The sequence below is a fragment of the Monodelphis domestica genome, chromosome 3 (assembly GCF_027887165.1).
Source record: "Monodelphis domestica isolate mMonDom1 chromosome 3, mMonDom1.pri, whole genome shotgun sequence".
NCBI lineage: Eukaryota > Metazoa > Chordata > Mammalia > Didelphimorphia > Didelphidae > Monodelphis > Monodelphis domestica.
Genome location: NC_077229.1, coordinates 146,948,371 through 146,965,624, shown reverse-complemented (window position 1 = coordinate 146,965,624; position 17,254 = coordinate 146,948,371). Strand labels below are relative to the sequence as shown.

The 17,254-nt window shown below is 43.0% G+C and overlaps 1 long non-coding RNA gene across 2 annotated transcripts in view; it reads left to right on the top strand.

Moving 5' to 3' along the window:
* LOC103104384 (uncharacterized) overlaps positions 1-17,254 on the top strand; it is a 66,288-nt gene that overhangs the window by 21,815 nt on the left and 27,219 nt on the right. For both annotated transcript variants that reach the window (XR_008917522.1, XR_008917523.1), the window contains exon 3: positions 9,547-9,710. This is a non-coding gene — a long non-coding RNA (uncharacterized LOC103104384). The remainder of the gene's footprint in view (positions 1-9,546; positions 9,711-17,254) is intronic.

Sequence of the window (17,254 nt, the reverse complement as noted above, 5' to 3'; positions counted from 1 at the left end):
TTTTAAGCATTAAACATTTACTAAAAGAGAAGACAAAAGGAAGAATGATTATAACATGGGGGGGTAGAGATTGGTGGCTCAGTGGGTTGAGAGCCAGGTTTAGAGATGGGAGGTCCTGAGTTCAAATTTGACGTAGACATATCCTAGCTCTGTGACCCTGTACAGGTTACTTAACCCCCATTGCCTAGGACTTGCCTTTCTTCTGCCTTGGAACCAAAACACAATATTGATTCTAAGATGGAAAATAAGGGTTTAAATAAATAATTTATTAGAGTTGTGGAAGAGAGAGATACTGAAGGAAATACAAGGACTGGATTTTGCAGTGTTTTCTCTCTTCCACAGAGGGCAGCTTGGTGGTTCAATAGATTGGGAGCCAGGCCTAGAGACAGGAGATCCTGGGTTCAAATTTGATCTTAGACACTTCCTAGTCATGTAACTCTGGGCAAGTCACTTAACCCCATTGCCTAGTCCTTATGGCTCTTTTGCCTTGGAACCATTATACAGGATTGATTCTAAAATGGAAAGTAAGGATTGTTTTTAAAAAAGAATAATCATAACAATATTTACCAAGTAGAATAATTAGAATATTAAATAGAAAGTCAAAGTGGTAATAATCAAAACAACAATCCACCCATATATCTGATCATACTCTTCCACTGACATATGGTGTTCTTGGGGGCATGTGTGAGTATAAGGAAGGGAAGGTGGAACTGGTCCAAACTTATAGAAACTTAGTGAGGATAAAGATGGCCAGAGGAACCCAAGCACTTGACCCAACTGGTGACTCCATATGTGTGGATGTCTGTAGTCTCCTTAGGGAATAGTCCCAATCATGTGTCACCCACTTAGTGAGAGCGCTTCTCTAGGGAATCTCTGCTCTTTTTTTAGCCAACAGCAGCCTTAAGCCTGGAGTTTGTAGAGCTTCCAGGTTTGCCCCGTTGGCCAGACACTGAGCCTGTATCAAACTTAATTAAAAGCAATTCTCTTTAGTTTTGAGATCTGCAAGACTAGTCAGATCTTACTCTCACTAGACTTTGAATAGTTTCTAGGGATCTGCCTTGGCTTGTGATGCCATTTGTCTTTTCAATGTGAGGATTTACACCTTGAAAATTGGCAGTTTGACTTGTTATTTATTGACTGTCTAGACCTGAGAAGATGATGGAGAAAATGTTAATAATGAAGAAGACATTTTGAAGTGTTTTGTGGGTATCTTTTACCTATCCTGAGAGCCAGCTGTTAACCACTGACCAAAACACCACTAGTGGTTTCCCCTTCTTAAGCCACTGGGGAGGAGGTGCTAGGGGCCATCAGACCACGGTGCCTTGACAGAGTCATGCGTGGTAGCTGGGGAGACCACAGAGTGGTCCTTGGTGAGATGTGACTGCCCACTCTATCCCCTTTACATGACCTTTCATCAATGCCCCTTACCTATGAATTGACATGATTATTATTCCCCCTAGTCTCAAAAGAAATAATGCAAGAGCAAAACACCTGTACCCTAATTCTCCAAAACATCACCAAAAGATCAGACCCTCAAACCCAGTCCCAAAAGACTATCTTGGGTTAACTTTTACTTAGGTACATAATTTCCAGCAAAACTGCAGCTACAGGCCAAGTCCAAAACTTTCTCATGAAGCCAGCACACAAATCAATCATAGAGGCCCATACAATATGTACAGGTATAGTACAGGTACACTAAACTTCAATGTACCTCAGTGACTCAATTACACAAATCAGTAACTCAAACTTCCTAGTAAACCACCTTTGATGAAATCATTTGTATTCTGTCTGTAATCACAATACAAAAATATAGAATGTTAATCAAGTGATTTGTTAAAAGTTAATGTATCACTTTTCCAATTATCTCTCTTTGAACATGTGTGTTAGGTAATGTAATCTGCCTGCCAAGAAAATGGGTATAAAAATAAATCCCAGGCCTGTCAGAATGTCAGAGCAGCTCTGAGATGCAAAGCAGTCTCATGGCCTTAATGATTAAACTGTCTTCTGTTTGTTATTTATTTTATTTTATTTATTTTGACTGATCGTTCACCACCTGTCAGGAACCCTGGAGTCGCAAGTAGGGCTGGACCCTGACCGTGGCATTCTGGCACCCGAACAGGGAGGATGCAGTAAAAGCAGTGTGGGCCAGGCCATTCAAAGGGTCTCCACTCTCTTGAGATAAAGATGGCACCTGAAAGCACAGAAGCCTTTCTCTAGGGAGCTCTTCCCCAACCAAAAAGGATTGTGCTTTGCTCCATCCTCCTCTTGTGAGCAGCAGAGCCTCTGATCAGATTAGCTCCTGCATCCATGGCAGAGCCTTTTGGTCTTGGGTTCAGCAACCTCTCCACTCACCAGCCTCTTGAGGTTGTTTCTGCCCTATCCATTACCTTCTTTGATATTTCTTCTGCATTGAGCTTCTTCAGTCCTTGATTCCTAATCTGACCCATCACCTAATACATAAAGTCAAGGTCATGCGTAGCCCAGAAAATTCTCAATTTCTTATTTAGGTTGAAAAATTAAAAATTCACATTTTTGTTCAATAGGATGCAAATAGTAAATGTGTAATTTTCCCACAGCCTCCCAACAATTCTTTTATCAGATGTGCCAGGAGTAAACTTCAAAGTTCTGAAAAGTCACACTAAAATTAGCTACTACACTGAGGCCATGCCTACAATCATTCAGTATTGGATTTGGAGTCAGGAAAAAACAGGTTCAAATCTGGCCTCGGACACCAGCTGTGGGGCCCTGGACAAATCAATTAACCCTGTTTGCCTCTGTTTTGTCATCTGAAAGATGAGCTGGAAAATGAAATGGCAAAGCCACTCCAGTATCTCTGCCAAGAATGGAGCAACACCTTAACACCACCTTAACAGATTGATGTGAAGATCAAAAGATAAAATTGGTAAAGCATTTTGCAAAAGTTGAAGCAATATCTAAATGACAGCTTCCTAAACCACAATAATTATTGTCATCACTGTTATCATTGTCATCAGCATTATTACTGTTCCCTTTGAAGAGCTGTTTGTTCCCTCAAGTCCTTGAGAGTCTTTATTTGAAGCATCACTTTTATCCATCTTCTCCCACCACAGTCTGTGTTTCTGTCTAAGCTGCTGACTTTCTCTGTGTTTCACATAAAATGTTCCTTTTCTGCCTTTCCTAGCAGATAAAATGCCTGTACACCGAAGGAGGTAGTTAAAAAGAGGCTGGTCCCATGGATCTCCCTTATTCTGTGAGCCCGTGGTCTGCTCCTTTCCTTGGATAAGAAGGCCACCTTTGGGCTGGAACAATCTGGGCAGGTGATGTCTTTATAGTCACATTCCTTTTGGGGATGTAAGGATTATTCCTGGATTTTCTACTCTAAGCACAACAAAGGCAGCTAGATGGGTCAGTGGGGACAGCAGTAGGCCTGAGGTCATGAGGACCTAGGTTCAAATCCTGTCTCAGTCATTTATTAGCTGTGTGACCCAGGGTAATTCACTTCACACCTCTGCCTCAGTTTCCTCAATTGTAAAATGAAGACAATAATGGCACCTACCTTTCAGGGTTGTTATAAAAATCATATGAGATATTTGCATTGGGCCTGGCATGGGGTAGGCATTATATAAATGCTAGTCAACATTTTTTGGGGGGCAAATCTTCCTTGCTTCCTTTTGAATTTAGTCCTCTTATCCTAGGAGCCCCTCTTTTTGGAATGGTTGCACTAGGAATGTAACTGAGAGGTCCAAAAGCGTGCCCCAGGATCTACAGGGAGAAGCCTAGAGTGTCTGTTTGGGAGTCTTCCCTGGGGCCAGTGTGGCAGAGAGGCAAGCTGTTGCCTTGGCTCCCCACATCCCCTTTGTCCCTTAAGGGCCTCGGGCTTCCCTAGCCTCGACTACTGACTCGTGAAGCCTTCACTTCTCCATGCACCCCAGAGCCTAGACCTTTCCGCTTCTGCCCTTGAGCTCTCCCAACCACCTTTCTGGAGCTTCTGTCTAGACAGCCAGAGAGAGCTTAGCAAATAGGGTCGAACCACTAGGAAGCATCTGAGACCAGATTTGAACTCCTATCCTCCGGCCTCTAGACCCTGCTCTCTACCCATTGAGCCACCTCGATGCTCCCAGACATCCCTTTTTGAGGCCACGCTGTTCAGTTTCTTCTCGGCTGCTACAGACCCCAAACTAAAAATGTCTAACTTCTCCCATGCCCGTCCCAGAGAATTTGCTCATTAAGAGAGTTCCATCTTTCCCTAACCTCTCACCCTCTCTGCACAGAGCTTCTCCTTCAAAGCTGCCTCCCCGAGCTTCACCCCCAAAACCAGGCTGTCCATTTCATCGTTAGCTGCAAGGTTGGGGAGGGTGGGGAGAGCAGGGGTAGCAGGGTCTCCCTGAGCCCCGAGGGCTGAGCCTACAGCACCCTCCTTCATCATCTTACAGCAGCCGGAGGATTTCAAGGGAAAGGCAGGAACCCTCATTAACCTCCTGGAGAGAATAAGGCCTGTGAGGCCCAAAGAAATGGAGACGTGGTTCAAGAAACAAAGCCCACAGAGAAATGATTGGAGGAGACTCCTTGGAGGGGCTTCCAGGCGTACAAAGCCTCTGCCACGTCTGCTTTACTCCCCCTGTTGCTTTTCATTTGTCTTGGAAGAGGAAAAATTTTGGGGATTCGCCAGTGCTGGGTTTGGAAGGAATTTCTTCATTTAGATGGTAATGGTTGTAGCTGGTAAAATGATCCTGAAAAGTAATATTGCCTTTGGAGCCGGGGGGCCCTCGCCCTGTTTGTCCAGGTGCAGACCCCTCCCCTCGCGCCCTTTCCCTGCCTGCACGGCCCAGAAGCCCCGGCGTGCCCATGGGCTGCAGCGCTCTGCCCATGTGCAGGGAGCTCTTAAGTGACCCAGCAGACCGAATACTGGGTTCTGAGCTGAAAGATCCCATCAGCTTTGCCCCCTAACCTTTGTTGGCTGTGTAATCCTGGGCTCACAGCGCATTCTGCTTCTCTGTGAAATGGGGATGATAAAATCATCAGCCCATAAGCTTGAAAGGCCTCATCCTGGGTGCTCTGGAGACACTGAATGGACGGCGGTTGACCTCCTAAAGCTTCCCTCCAGTATTCTTCTGACAAAAAGCTACGGGAGGAGACGTCAAGGTGGCCAACAGCCAGGGCCCCACAAGCTGAAATGATTTGCAAACGGACAGCCGAGTTAAACTAATGATGCACAATAATTATTGGGAAAATGTCAAACTGGCACCCAAAGTGGGCGAGCATTCATATTAGAGAGGTTTAGGAGCTCATGGGAAGGCAGAGCTTTGCTTTAGTGGTGGCGCAGTGGACAGAGCTCGGGGTCAGGAAGAGCCATCTTCCCAGTTCAGATCTGGCCTCCCTGGGCAAGTGGCCTAACCCTCAGTTTCCTCAGCTGTAAACTGAGCCTGAGAAGGAAATGGCAGACTACTCCAGGATCTTTGCCAAGAGAGCCCTGAATGGGGTGATGAACTGTTGAGCAGTGTGAAAAGAGGGCTAAACATCAAGTGAAGGCTTCAAGCTTTTGGTTCATAAAGCTAAATAAATGTTTTCTGCATTTCCTTTTAGCTGGATTAATGTTAATTCCAGAATCCAACAAGCATTTATAGTGTTTTCTATTTATGTAAAGAGCTATGCTAAGAAGCTTGGGCTTCAAAGAATATACAGTCCAACTTTCTGTGCTTTATCAGGCTAATAGGAAAAAGAGGTGGAAAGAGGTGAGGAAACTGAGGGCTAAGTGACTTGCCCACGGAGGCCAGATTGGAACTGGGGAAGATGGGTCTTCCTGACTCCAAGCAGCAGGTGGCAGCAGAGCCAAAGGGCTCTTCCCAGACAGGACGGAGGCCTCCAGGGCTACCAAATTTCAGCTCTGCTACAGGTCCAAATCAGGCAATCTTCAGTGAGAAGATTCACTTCTATCTCATGGCAATAAACCAAAATATTTATTGTTTGCCACCTCCCCCACAACTAATCCACATGCAATTGTTCTATAGTCACCCAACTGTTGCACTTTTTACCTTCAAAATCTTTGAAGGTGGGGAGGGGTGTAGCTGGGTAGCTCAGTGGATTGAGAGTCAGGCCTAGAGATGGGAGGTCCTGGGTTAAAATCTGGCCTCAGACATTTCCCAGCTGTGTGACCCTGGGCAAGTCACTTAATCCCCATTGCCTAGCCCTTACCATTGTTCTGTCTTGGAACCAATACTCAGTATTGATTCCAAGATAAGGTAAGGGCTTAAAAAAAAAAATCTTTCTGCTGGTCATATGCAAACCAGATGCTGAGAGACCCTGAGTGCCCTCTCTCTGGGGGGGCAAAGCTTTCCCTAATGTTTCACCCTTTCACTGGCAAAACTGTCTGCCCTTGAAAGGGAGCATCTGAGACACTAAAACATAAAGATAAAAGTAATTGTGGGGAGTGGGGAGGCCTCTGACAACTGGAGAAACCCAGAGGCAGCAGTGATGCTGAGCCTTGAAAGAAGGAATCTAAGGCACAAAGGAGAGGAAGGATACAGCATTTCAGCTACAAAGGACAGCTTGTTCAAAATTGTAAAGATAGGAGACTGAATTTTAGGTGTAGGAAATAGCACGCAGCCAAGTTTGGCTGAGACCCTGAATGTTGGAAGGCTAATGTAATGGTGGAAATTTAGGGGAGATGGGAGAGGTTATAATATTGTGATGGTTAAAGTGTGGCTACAGGATTTATATAATATTAAACAATGGCCGCCAAGGAATTTACTTATGAAATTCCTAAAATGAAACACTCAAGTCAGAATGGAGTTTATGGAGGTTTAATCACACTGGGAGTAGGGAAAAGGATAGGGAGAGAAGGAGAGAAGAGAAAAGGGAAAGGGGCTACTCAACCTCTGACCAAGGCAGAGGGAGTTTTAGGCCCAAAGGCCCAGGTGGAAAGAATCAGTCCTTAACTCACGTGACCGATCTGAAGGAAAGCTGTCTGCAGGCGTCCTCTCTGTCCAAGCTCCTAACACCAACTCCCCTCTAGCTCTCTCCACAGGAAGTGAGCGAATTTCCAGAGGCTGTTCCCTACCTCACTTCCTGTGTCTCACAAATCCAATGGTTGGCTCTAGCTTGGCTTAGGACAGCCCAGGTGGGCAGTTAGTTATTTCTGATTTGTCATTGACTAGCACATGCCCGTGTAGTGTGGGTGTGCACAATTTTGGGTGCTAGACCAAGATGGAGACTTTTTTAAATTCACACTAAGAAGATTATTATGAGCTTTAATCTCAGCCAGAAGGACTGGTGTTATATCTAGAAACAACAGGGACTCACTGAGGCCTTTGGTGCAGGAGAGGGAACTCTTCAGGAGCCATCTGGAGAATGTTGTTGTTCATCCTTCATTTCAAAGAGGACCAAGGACATTGCAGTGTGATGTCTTGACTCCCCCGTCAATTGGGTTGAAGTGAGGCAGAGCTGCCCAGAGTCATGAGCCTCACTCTCTCTTCCATAGTTGTCAGAGACTGGCCCGGGATGCAGGGGATGACCGTAGCATCTCAGATATCCAGCCTGCTTCTACCACCTTCATGGCTATCGAAACAGTGTTCTCATCTGTCCATTCCACCCAGAGGATGACTTCCCTTGCTAGGAGTCGGCCTCCCCCTGAACTCACCAACTTACTTAGCCTGGGTTGGCCCTTCTGCTGGGATGCTTTTACACATCCATGGCTGCAGTGCAAGTGACAGCTTCTTGGAGCCACAGGATCCTGACTGACTCCTCTGGAGGATAGATGGAAGAGGGAAGAGCCAAGGCAGAAAGGCCAACTGGGAGGCAAGAACCTGAGCTAGCGTGCAGACAGAGTGGAGAGAAGAGGATCAGTACTAGAGAGATGAAAGACTTAATAAGATTTGATAACTGCCTAGATTGGGGGTGGCAGGGGGTGGGGGTGGTGGGAAGAAGTGTGGGAGCAAATAATCAAGCATTGATTGATCAAGGTTGACCTGACAGACTGGAAGGATGATGAGGCCTTCAACAGAAAGAGGAAAATTCCAAAGAGGGAAGAGTATTGAAAAATAATGAGTTTTGTTTTGGACGTGATGAGTTTCAGAAGCCTATGGGACATCCAGGTGAAAATGTCCATAAGGTAGTTGGTGATAGAACCTGGAGCTCAAGAATAAGATCAAGATCAGTTTTATAGATTGGGGTGATGTCTGTTTAGAGACGATAGTTGAACTGATGAACACTAATGTTATCACCAAAAAAGGAGCATAGAGAGAAGATTTAAGAGATTTGATAACTTAGACTGATTTGAGCTCCCTATTCAGCCTGAAGTAATTGGTTTTATTCTGTATCACACTTTCTAATACATTGCTGACAAATTGTCATCCAACCTCCAACTGAGCACCCCCAAAAGCAGGAGATGCAATATTCCTTGAAGAAGCTTGTTCCATTTTGGGACAGTTCTCCTTGTAAGGAAAAGCTTCACATTTCAGCATTAGGAGGGTCAGGATGTTGAATGAGGTTCTGTTAAGTACGTACCTCAGAATGGTTCATGGTGACAGAGAAGTCTAAGCATAAAAGGAGTATGGTCCTCAGACAACTGGAGAAAATATTGAGGGGGCGGAGGGCTTATTTATACTGGTCCTCACAGCTCATCTTTGAAAACTCAACTGTATTTTATTTATCCTGTATCCCCCATGCCTCCCTCAGAAGTGTGAGCAAAATGGGTGCTTAGTAAATGTTCATTTGCTAGAGGAATAAAAGAGTTTTCGGATGAAAATTCATCAATGGTATCCTGAGAATCTGGTTTCATTGCAGTCCCTAAGACCTCTTCCAGTTCTATTATGCTATGGCCCTACATCCTCACACTATCTATCCCATACCTACCTTGTAGCCCCCCTGCTCAGGAAAGATAATTTTGTTGCCTTTTCCCCCCATGACATCCAAGTGCAAGATAAGTTCAGCAATGTGCTGGATCTTTTCCAAGGCAAAGTGGTCCAGAAAATTTGGGAACTGTGACGGAGAAGATTGTTGACACTTACTGGGTTAGAGGATTGTGATGTTTAGAGCTTGAAGGAACCTTAGACATCATCCATTCCAACCCTCTCATTTTGTAGATGTAGAAACCGATCTCCAGAGATGTTAAGCAAGAGCCTAATTTTTATGCTTCACCATTATCAGGTCCTGGATGAGCATAAAGGTCAGCAATATACTTGCAGATGAGAAAACTGCTGCCCAGAAAGGTTAATCACTTTCCCAAGGTCACACAGTTCTTCAAAACAAGATCTGGCTTTAAATCATTTCCTTGCACTGATCTGCACCAGGAACAGCTTGAAAGCTAGGGAGAGAATCCAGAAGGTGTCTTTTGAGCTGTAGTCAATATTTGCTGGTTGCCTTCAGAGTGCATGATACCAGTGAACTCTTAACCGAGAAGAGGAGAAAACTGAAACATTTTCCCTCCACCTAAGTGTAGACTTTTGATTTTCCTAGTGGAACAATAACATTAGTTTTCTATGTTTAGCTCACCATCATCCTCACCTCCCCATGAACCTGGGTTGTTGGAAGACAGCATTTGAGTTCATTTTTTCCCCACTGATTTGGCAGGCTCTGAACCAGATACCTAGGCATAATCCCAGGAGAACAGGGTAACTTGGTTGCTGTGACGTACCAAGAGTATTACCCAAACTGCAGATGGAAAAAAAAAAAGATCTGATTAATTTTAGAAGAATATTTCAAATGAAGACAGAAAGGCCAAGGGATGTCTTTTGGTGAGTAGATGGGATGTTTCCTACTATGCTTTTATTGAAATGTGGTTGATTTAGAACACTGGGTATGGATCAATGCAACAATTTTTCACTTTTTCAATGGAAGAGGGAAAGGGGGCAGAGTCATTTGAGGTAGCAGAAATGGTTAAGTAGTCTAAGATGCGGCTTCTTAGTCCAGTACCTTATGGACCTCTACACTGAGGTTGCATTAGTAAAGAGATGGTTTAACCTAGGGTCAAGAAGAGTCCACCTCAAATCCCACCAGTGATGCTTCCTAGCTTGGTGACCATAGATGAATCATTAGACCTTTCTGGTTCTCAGTTTTCTTGTCTGCAAAATGATATGCTATATACCTCCCTTCCACTTCCTTAGCGACAGTGTCAGAGGAAAAGAGGAAGGAGGCAAAGGACATAAAGAATTTCACAGTTATCAGAGCATCTCCAAACATTAATCTGTTGCTCTAAGAATAAATAAATAAATAAAATGTCATGGTGCATCATCATTTCCAAATCTAGCCACTAAGGGAATGTAGTTGGGGAGAAAGAAATGACAGCCTTGTGATGAGCATCAATGTCTAAAGACAAAAGGGAAGTCCTGAGCTGTGCTCAAGGAGAGAAAGTGGGGAGCAGAAGCTGGCACTGTTTCCAGTTAGCTCCAGTTCTAAAAGTGGGGAAATAAAGGACTAAGGAAGACAGGGATCAGTTGAGAGAATTTGTAGACATTTACTGGTAAAAAGAGACTGTGATGAGCTGCAAGAACTTAACTAAATGTCCATCGGTGTGAAATGGCAGAAGTACTCAAGATAAGATTGGACAATTCTATAGGAGGGAAGCATCCTAGCTAAGAGGGTGTGCAGTGGCCATAAATCTATGGTTGATATGAGATGAGAATGATAAAGATCTCAGCAGTCCAAATAGGAATATGGTTACCTCAAGATTTACTTCCCTTTCTATGTACCAGAGGCAGAATTTTTCCCTTGAATCCTTCTTTGTTTACTGAAGAAGTCGGCCCAGATTGGGGTGGCTACATTTTCAGCATAAGCATTTATTTACGCCTTGGCAATGGGCAAACCCTACAAATCATGGCTTCATTTATTGTTCTGTTGATTGTCTAGACTTAAGAAAGTGATGGAGAAAATGTTAATACTGCAGATCAAAATTAAAAGTATGTCTTTTTTATATCCCTCCCTGAGAGCTGATTGTTTAAACCTTTACCAGATTACCACTGGGGCGGTGAGACTTGGAGTCTTTTTTGACCCAAGGTGAAATCTGTGGTAGCTCTTAGAGTGAAGAAACCTGGGAGAATCCAGGGAATCTGCCTCATTTCCTTGCCTAAATCCACACTAAGTTGGCCACAAAGGATTTAGAGCTGGAAATGACCTTAGAAATCATCTAGTTCAATCCTCTCATTTTATAGGAGAGATACCTGCAGCAAAGTAGCAAAGGCTTCTCTTCTATGAAAAAAAAAGGTTTCTTTCTTTTCTTTTTTCTTTTTTTTGGGGGGGGAGACTAGACCTAGGATTTTATTGTTATAGAGAATTCCTAGAGAGGAATCTTCTCCTGCAGGAGCAGATTTCCTATCTGCCCTGGAAGTTGCAGCCCTAGAATGTTGTGATGAGTCCCCGAGAGGGTTAGTGATCTGTCCAATTCACACAAGAAGAAAAGGGACAAGATTAAAAAACATTCGTGTCCAGAGTAGATACCAGGCACTAGGAAAGGACAATGTAAAGGGGGGCAAGAGGCATTTAAATGATCCTTTCAGCCATTTTACAGGTACATCTGCCTCATGAAAGACCAAAGGACCTAAGCTTCCTCAGAAACCTGGAAGATGGGTTTTGGCTCAATATGAAGAGCCTTCCAGAATGAGAACTCCATCCACCCCAACAGTTCCTCTGTAACTTAATGGCCTCAGGTCTCTCATACAGACATTACTTGCCAGAGCTGGCACTGACTGCCTGTGGAACTGGGCAAGTTATTACATCTTTCCTCATCTGTAAAAATGGTGCTTGCTAATAAAACACTAATATCATCAGTAGGAGAGAAGCAATGTGATGGATAGAAAGTTAGATTTAGTGTCAAGAAGAGCTGGGCTCAGGTCCTGCTCCTGATGCATCCTGGGTGTATCGCCCAAGGCAGATCACCTCATTTCCCATGCCTAGCCCTTGCCCTTCTGTCCTAGAGTCATTACTAGAACAGAAAGCAAGGGCTTAAACCCCGAATGGATGTGGAATGAGAGAAGAGAAGACTGGCCCAGGGAGGAGTAGGGCAAAGGAAGCCAGAAGGGGAAGGGGAGAGCAGGAGGCCAGAAGGGGGTCCTGGAGATCATGAGACCCTGACCCCAGGAATGAAAGATGCTCTACTGAGTAGGGAGACAAACCCCAGAGCTGATGTGAATGCCAGTTTGAAGGGCAGCTGGGTGATACGGTGGATAGAGTGCCAGGCCAGAAATCAGGGAAGACTTACCTCCCTGAGTTCAAATATGGCCTTGGACACTTATTAGCTGTGTGACCCTGGGCAAGTCACTTAACACTGTTTGCCTCAGTTTCCTCATCTGTAAAATGACCTGAAGAAGGAAATGGCAAATCACCCCAGTATTTTTGCCAAGAAAACCCCAAATGGAGTCACGAAGCATTAGATACAACTGAAACAACAATGTAGTTTAAAACTCATTTCCTGATCTACCTCCTTCGTGCCTGCCCATAGAATTCAGTGGAAAGAAAACATCCTGACCTGCTCAGAAGAAAGAGAAGCTGGCTGCCCTTCTCTCCTGGGCCCAGGAGTCCATACTTTAACCAAGGAACCAGGGAGAGAGAAGTGGTTCTCAGCTGCTGGGTTGTGTGTACATCAGTTTTGCAAATGCAGCAGCCAGAGGACCTCTCCTCTTACATATGCTGCCCCCACCAAATAAATTAAATCCAGCCACTCAGGGCTCAAAATCAGGCTCTCCAGCTGCTTGGTTGTGCTTTCTTTTACCAATTAGTCAGAAGACACAATGAGCTTGCAACAAAGGTTTTAATGAAAAATAAGAAAAGTGGAAAGAGAATATTCCTCTTGTGGAGTTGGGGCTCACTCCCACCAATAGCCCTGCCATCTGTAGAGTCACTGGACTCTACAGTCACTGGACATGTATTTAATGCACATATATGGACAGTCAATTCAGTCCTTTGGTTCTGCCACTCCAGATCTCTCTGCCTCTGGCTTTAGCTGGACTTTTCAGCTCAAGTACTACATCCTCTGTCTAAGTGATGAGTAAGACCTGAGGAGTATACATGTGCCCCACCATGCCCAAGAGCAGAGCATCCTCAGCTTTCTGTATACAACAACCACAAATGGCAGAAGCCATGCCATGGAAACCCAATGAATGACGATGAATCATGACCTGATTGGTGTCCTTCAGTCTGTAAGAAAGGATCTGTGCCTTTATCTCTTTTCCCTGGTACCCTTCCCACTACAATAGACCTCCCCCCACCACCACCACCATTGGGGATTTAGATCTACTTATTGAAGCCTTGAGACAGAAGATCCAATTTAGCAGGTTGAAAACACTGTAGCAATTATGATCCCAAAGAGATTATTTTAAATAATAATTTCCTTGTCTGTATTTAACTGAACCATAAAACCACTTAGGAGAGAATATGATTTGAGTACACATAGCCTGTGTACTCAGCCTATGAATTTCTGCATCACATTCATGTCTTGCTGAAACTTGGTAAACTTGTGGCTTCATCATTTCTTTTTTGCCTTTCAGTTAGGTTCTTGCAAATGCAGCTTTTTTTCAGTTATTCATTTTTTCTGTGCTGAACACAGACGGCCCTATTTCATTAAACTTTTGCTGTTGCACAGAGATTCTGGGATAGAAGAAGGCTAGATTAAAGGATGAAATATTATGAATCCTAGAGCCCCTTTCAATGGCAAGCTAAGCTGGTTAGGATTTAGAGGTGCCTTATTTATGTGGGTTATTTTGCAGGCCTAGGAAATTGGAGACCCTCGCCATCTCTCATGTCATTGTTTGTAATCTCCGGGCAATTGGTTTATATTTCTTAGGACCTGGTTCAACAACAACAAAAATCTACCATTGACAATTTTCTCAAGACTGCCAAAGTTTAATTTTTTAATTTGCCTGTTTCTGAAAGCAAGTGTCTCTCCTCCTCAACCGCAGCTCCCTCACTACCTTTAGTAGAGCGGTTTTCTCAGCCTGGATAGATTCAGTAAAATCATGTGGGTCTTCCTTCACTCTTCTGTTTTCTCCCTCACCTTCCTTACCCAGCCCCTATGAAAAAGAAAAAAGGAAAAACAAAACCCTTGTAACATATATGCATAATTAAGTAAAATAAACCTATCCTCCCATCCTCCAATTGGCCACATCCAAAAATATATGCCTCATTCTGCATCTTGAGTCTATCACCTATCTTGGGAGATGGGTAGCACAAGTACCATGATCAGCTTTTTGGAATCATAGTTTCTCATTTTATTGACCAGAGTTCTTAAAGTTTTCAAAGCTGTTTGTCTTCACACTATTGTTAAAGTATGTTTTACTCCTGGCTCTGCTTACTTCACTCTGTGTTAGTTTACACTAGTTTTCCTAAGTTTCTCTGAAATCATCCCTTTCATAATTTCAATAATATTTATTACATCATGTAACATAATTTATTTGGTTATTTCAAATTGATTAAACTTTCTTTACCTTCACAAAAAAAGATTTATTATAAATATTTTTGTATATATGGGCCCTTAGGGTATAGACCTAGTAGTAGTATCAAAAGGATATAGGCAATTTAGAAATTTGGGGGGCATAGTTCATAATAGTTTTTCAGAATAGTTCACAGCTCAACCAAGAGAACATGTATATATTCAATTTTCCTTGAATTCCTTCTCAAATTTTCCTTTTCCTTTTTATTCCCATCATCTTTGCTGATCTGATGGGTATGAAGAGCCTCAAAATTGTTTTAATTTGTATTTTTCTAATTATTAGTAATTTGGAGCATTTAAAATGCATGGCTGTTGATAGCTTAAATTTCTTTCTTTGAAAATTACTTATTAATATTCTTTGATTCCTTATCCAATTAGAGAATGGCTCTTATTCTTATAAATTTTCATCAGTTTTTTTATATACCTTAAAAATTATCTCTTTATCAGAGAAACAGACTATAGATATCTCTCCCCACTTAACTTTTCTAATTTTAGCTGTATTGATTTAGTTTTTGCAAAATCTTTTAAATATTATCTCATCAAAAATGTCCATTTTATCTTCTATATTATTCCATGTCCTTTAGTTAGGTTGATAATTCTCAAATCTACTCATCCAGCCCTATCCTCTCTGTCGACCTTCAGTTTCACATCTCCATTTGCTTATAGAAAATCCTAAACTGGGTATCTCATGTACATCTCAAACTCAACATGCCCAACATAGAACTAATTATCTTTTCCTTAAAGCCTTCCTCTCTTCCTAATTCTCCTTTAACCATTGGTAAGTGCACGCATCAGAAAGGGCGACCTTGACCCTACTGACCTCATGTTAGAGCAAGGCGTGGGACATCTCAGGAAACCCACCACTGGTAGAGCCTTTGATTGATCAGATATCAAGACATCAATCACAACAAGTGATCTTGTCACTCCTCTTCTTGCTCTCCCCCCATCACTTTTCCCTGTTGATGTTTATTTATTTACTGCCTCAGAGTGGGCATTTCTGCACTCTCCCATGTTGTGTGATGACCCTGAACTATAGTTCCTCTGCCACTTTGCTCTTCCTCTTTATTTTCAGGTTGACCCCTTTGAAGACATGATCACACTCTAAGTTACTAAGGCCCATGTGTTAATGGCATCCTTGACACTTCGCATGTACTCACCCCATTTCATCCAGTCTGGCCAGATCTTGATAGTTCTGCCTTGACAACATTTTTGGTATAAGCCCCTTTTGCTCCATGTGGATCATACCAGGTGAAACCTTTATTACTTCTCACCTGGTCTGTTAAAGCAGCTTTTTAATTGTTTCCTCTATCCCAGTATCTCCCCATTCCATTCTGTCCTCTGCTCAGCGGAGTGGATTGCTCTTCTGCCTTAGAACCAATATTGGTTTTAAGATAGAAAGTAAAGGTTTAAAAAAAATGCCACTCAGATATAAGTCCCCTGGCATTCAAAGCCTTTAATACCCTGGCATGTTCCTACCTTTTCAATTTTCTTAAGCTTTACTCTAGCCCATGTGCTCAGTGATCCAGATACCTCAGTTTTCTTATTGCTCCTCCCAGATAACACTCCATCTCTGAAATCCCTGCCTTTCATTGGTTGTTCCCATATCTAGGCTGCTCTCCCTCTCACCTCTAGTTCTTATCCCTGGCATCATTCTAGATTCAGAAAATTAAAATTAAAAAAAAGACCAAAAAAGCAACAGTTCCTTCCCTTTAAGGAGCTCAGATTTTAATGGGGGAGATAACATGCAAACAACTCTACTTACAACTGTCTAAATGAGAAGTAGTCCGGAGGGAAGATTCTATGTGTAAGGGATTAGGGTGAACCTATTGGGAAAGGCCACTTGCAGACATGTAATAGGTTTTGAACTGAATAATGGGGAGCCACTAGAGTTTATTTAGTAGGAGTGTGTGTGTGTGAGAGAGTGAGAGAGAGAAAGGGGGGGGGGAGGGAAGGACGGAGGGAGGGAGGAAGAGATAGGCAGATTTGTATTTTAGTCTTTTTAGTGGGGAGGAACCAAGGCAATGTATCAAATATGAGTCTTTTTACCTTAATTTCTTCACCTATAAAAGTGATTTGGTTTAACTAGATTATTCCCAAGATCTCTTTGAGCTCTAGGGCCTAGAACTTTACACCACACATCCTTTTCTTCCATGGTATTAGAAAAGAAAATTTCCCGGCCCCCTGAGTGGTTGAAGTAGTAAGTGACCCAAGCAGCAATGGAACCTTGTCAGGGAACACTTCTCAGTGGCTGTCCTGGGTCATCATTTCCTCCCGCCAACCTTTCAGTTTATATGTGATTATTGAAATGAGAACAATAATAGGGTATAGTGAAAGAGAAACTGATTATTGCTAAATTCTTGCCAACAAGAGCTCCTGCAGATAATTCTGCTGTCCACAAATACTGTCACAGACTGGGAAATGGCAGTTTGCTGCTGTCATACAGCTCTTTGCTTTCTCCCAAGTTTGCCCTTTTTTTTGCAGGCAATCAGTAAAAGTGACAGGAGGGCCAAGTTGGACCCTAATTAGTGTGTAATTGCTATCTTCGAGACCATGAATAAAAACAAGACTGTGGGTAGAAAAGGAACACTGACAGGGACCATTTTTAGGGAGCATGATTTGAGCAGAGATATAGAGAGATTAGTTAAAGCCTTAGTATTTTTCAAATTATTTTCCAAAGATTCAGTTGGCAGAAACTTTTTTTCCTCAAAGCAAGGGCATAGCGGTACCCATTTTCCACAAAGGCATAGAAATAGACCTTCAAGGCCTTCTAACCCAATTTAGTCTCTTCAGAGATGAAGGAAATGGGACTCATATTTGAAGGGATTTGCCAAGTTGAGATAGGATGATGTGACCTCATGA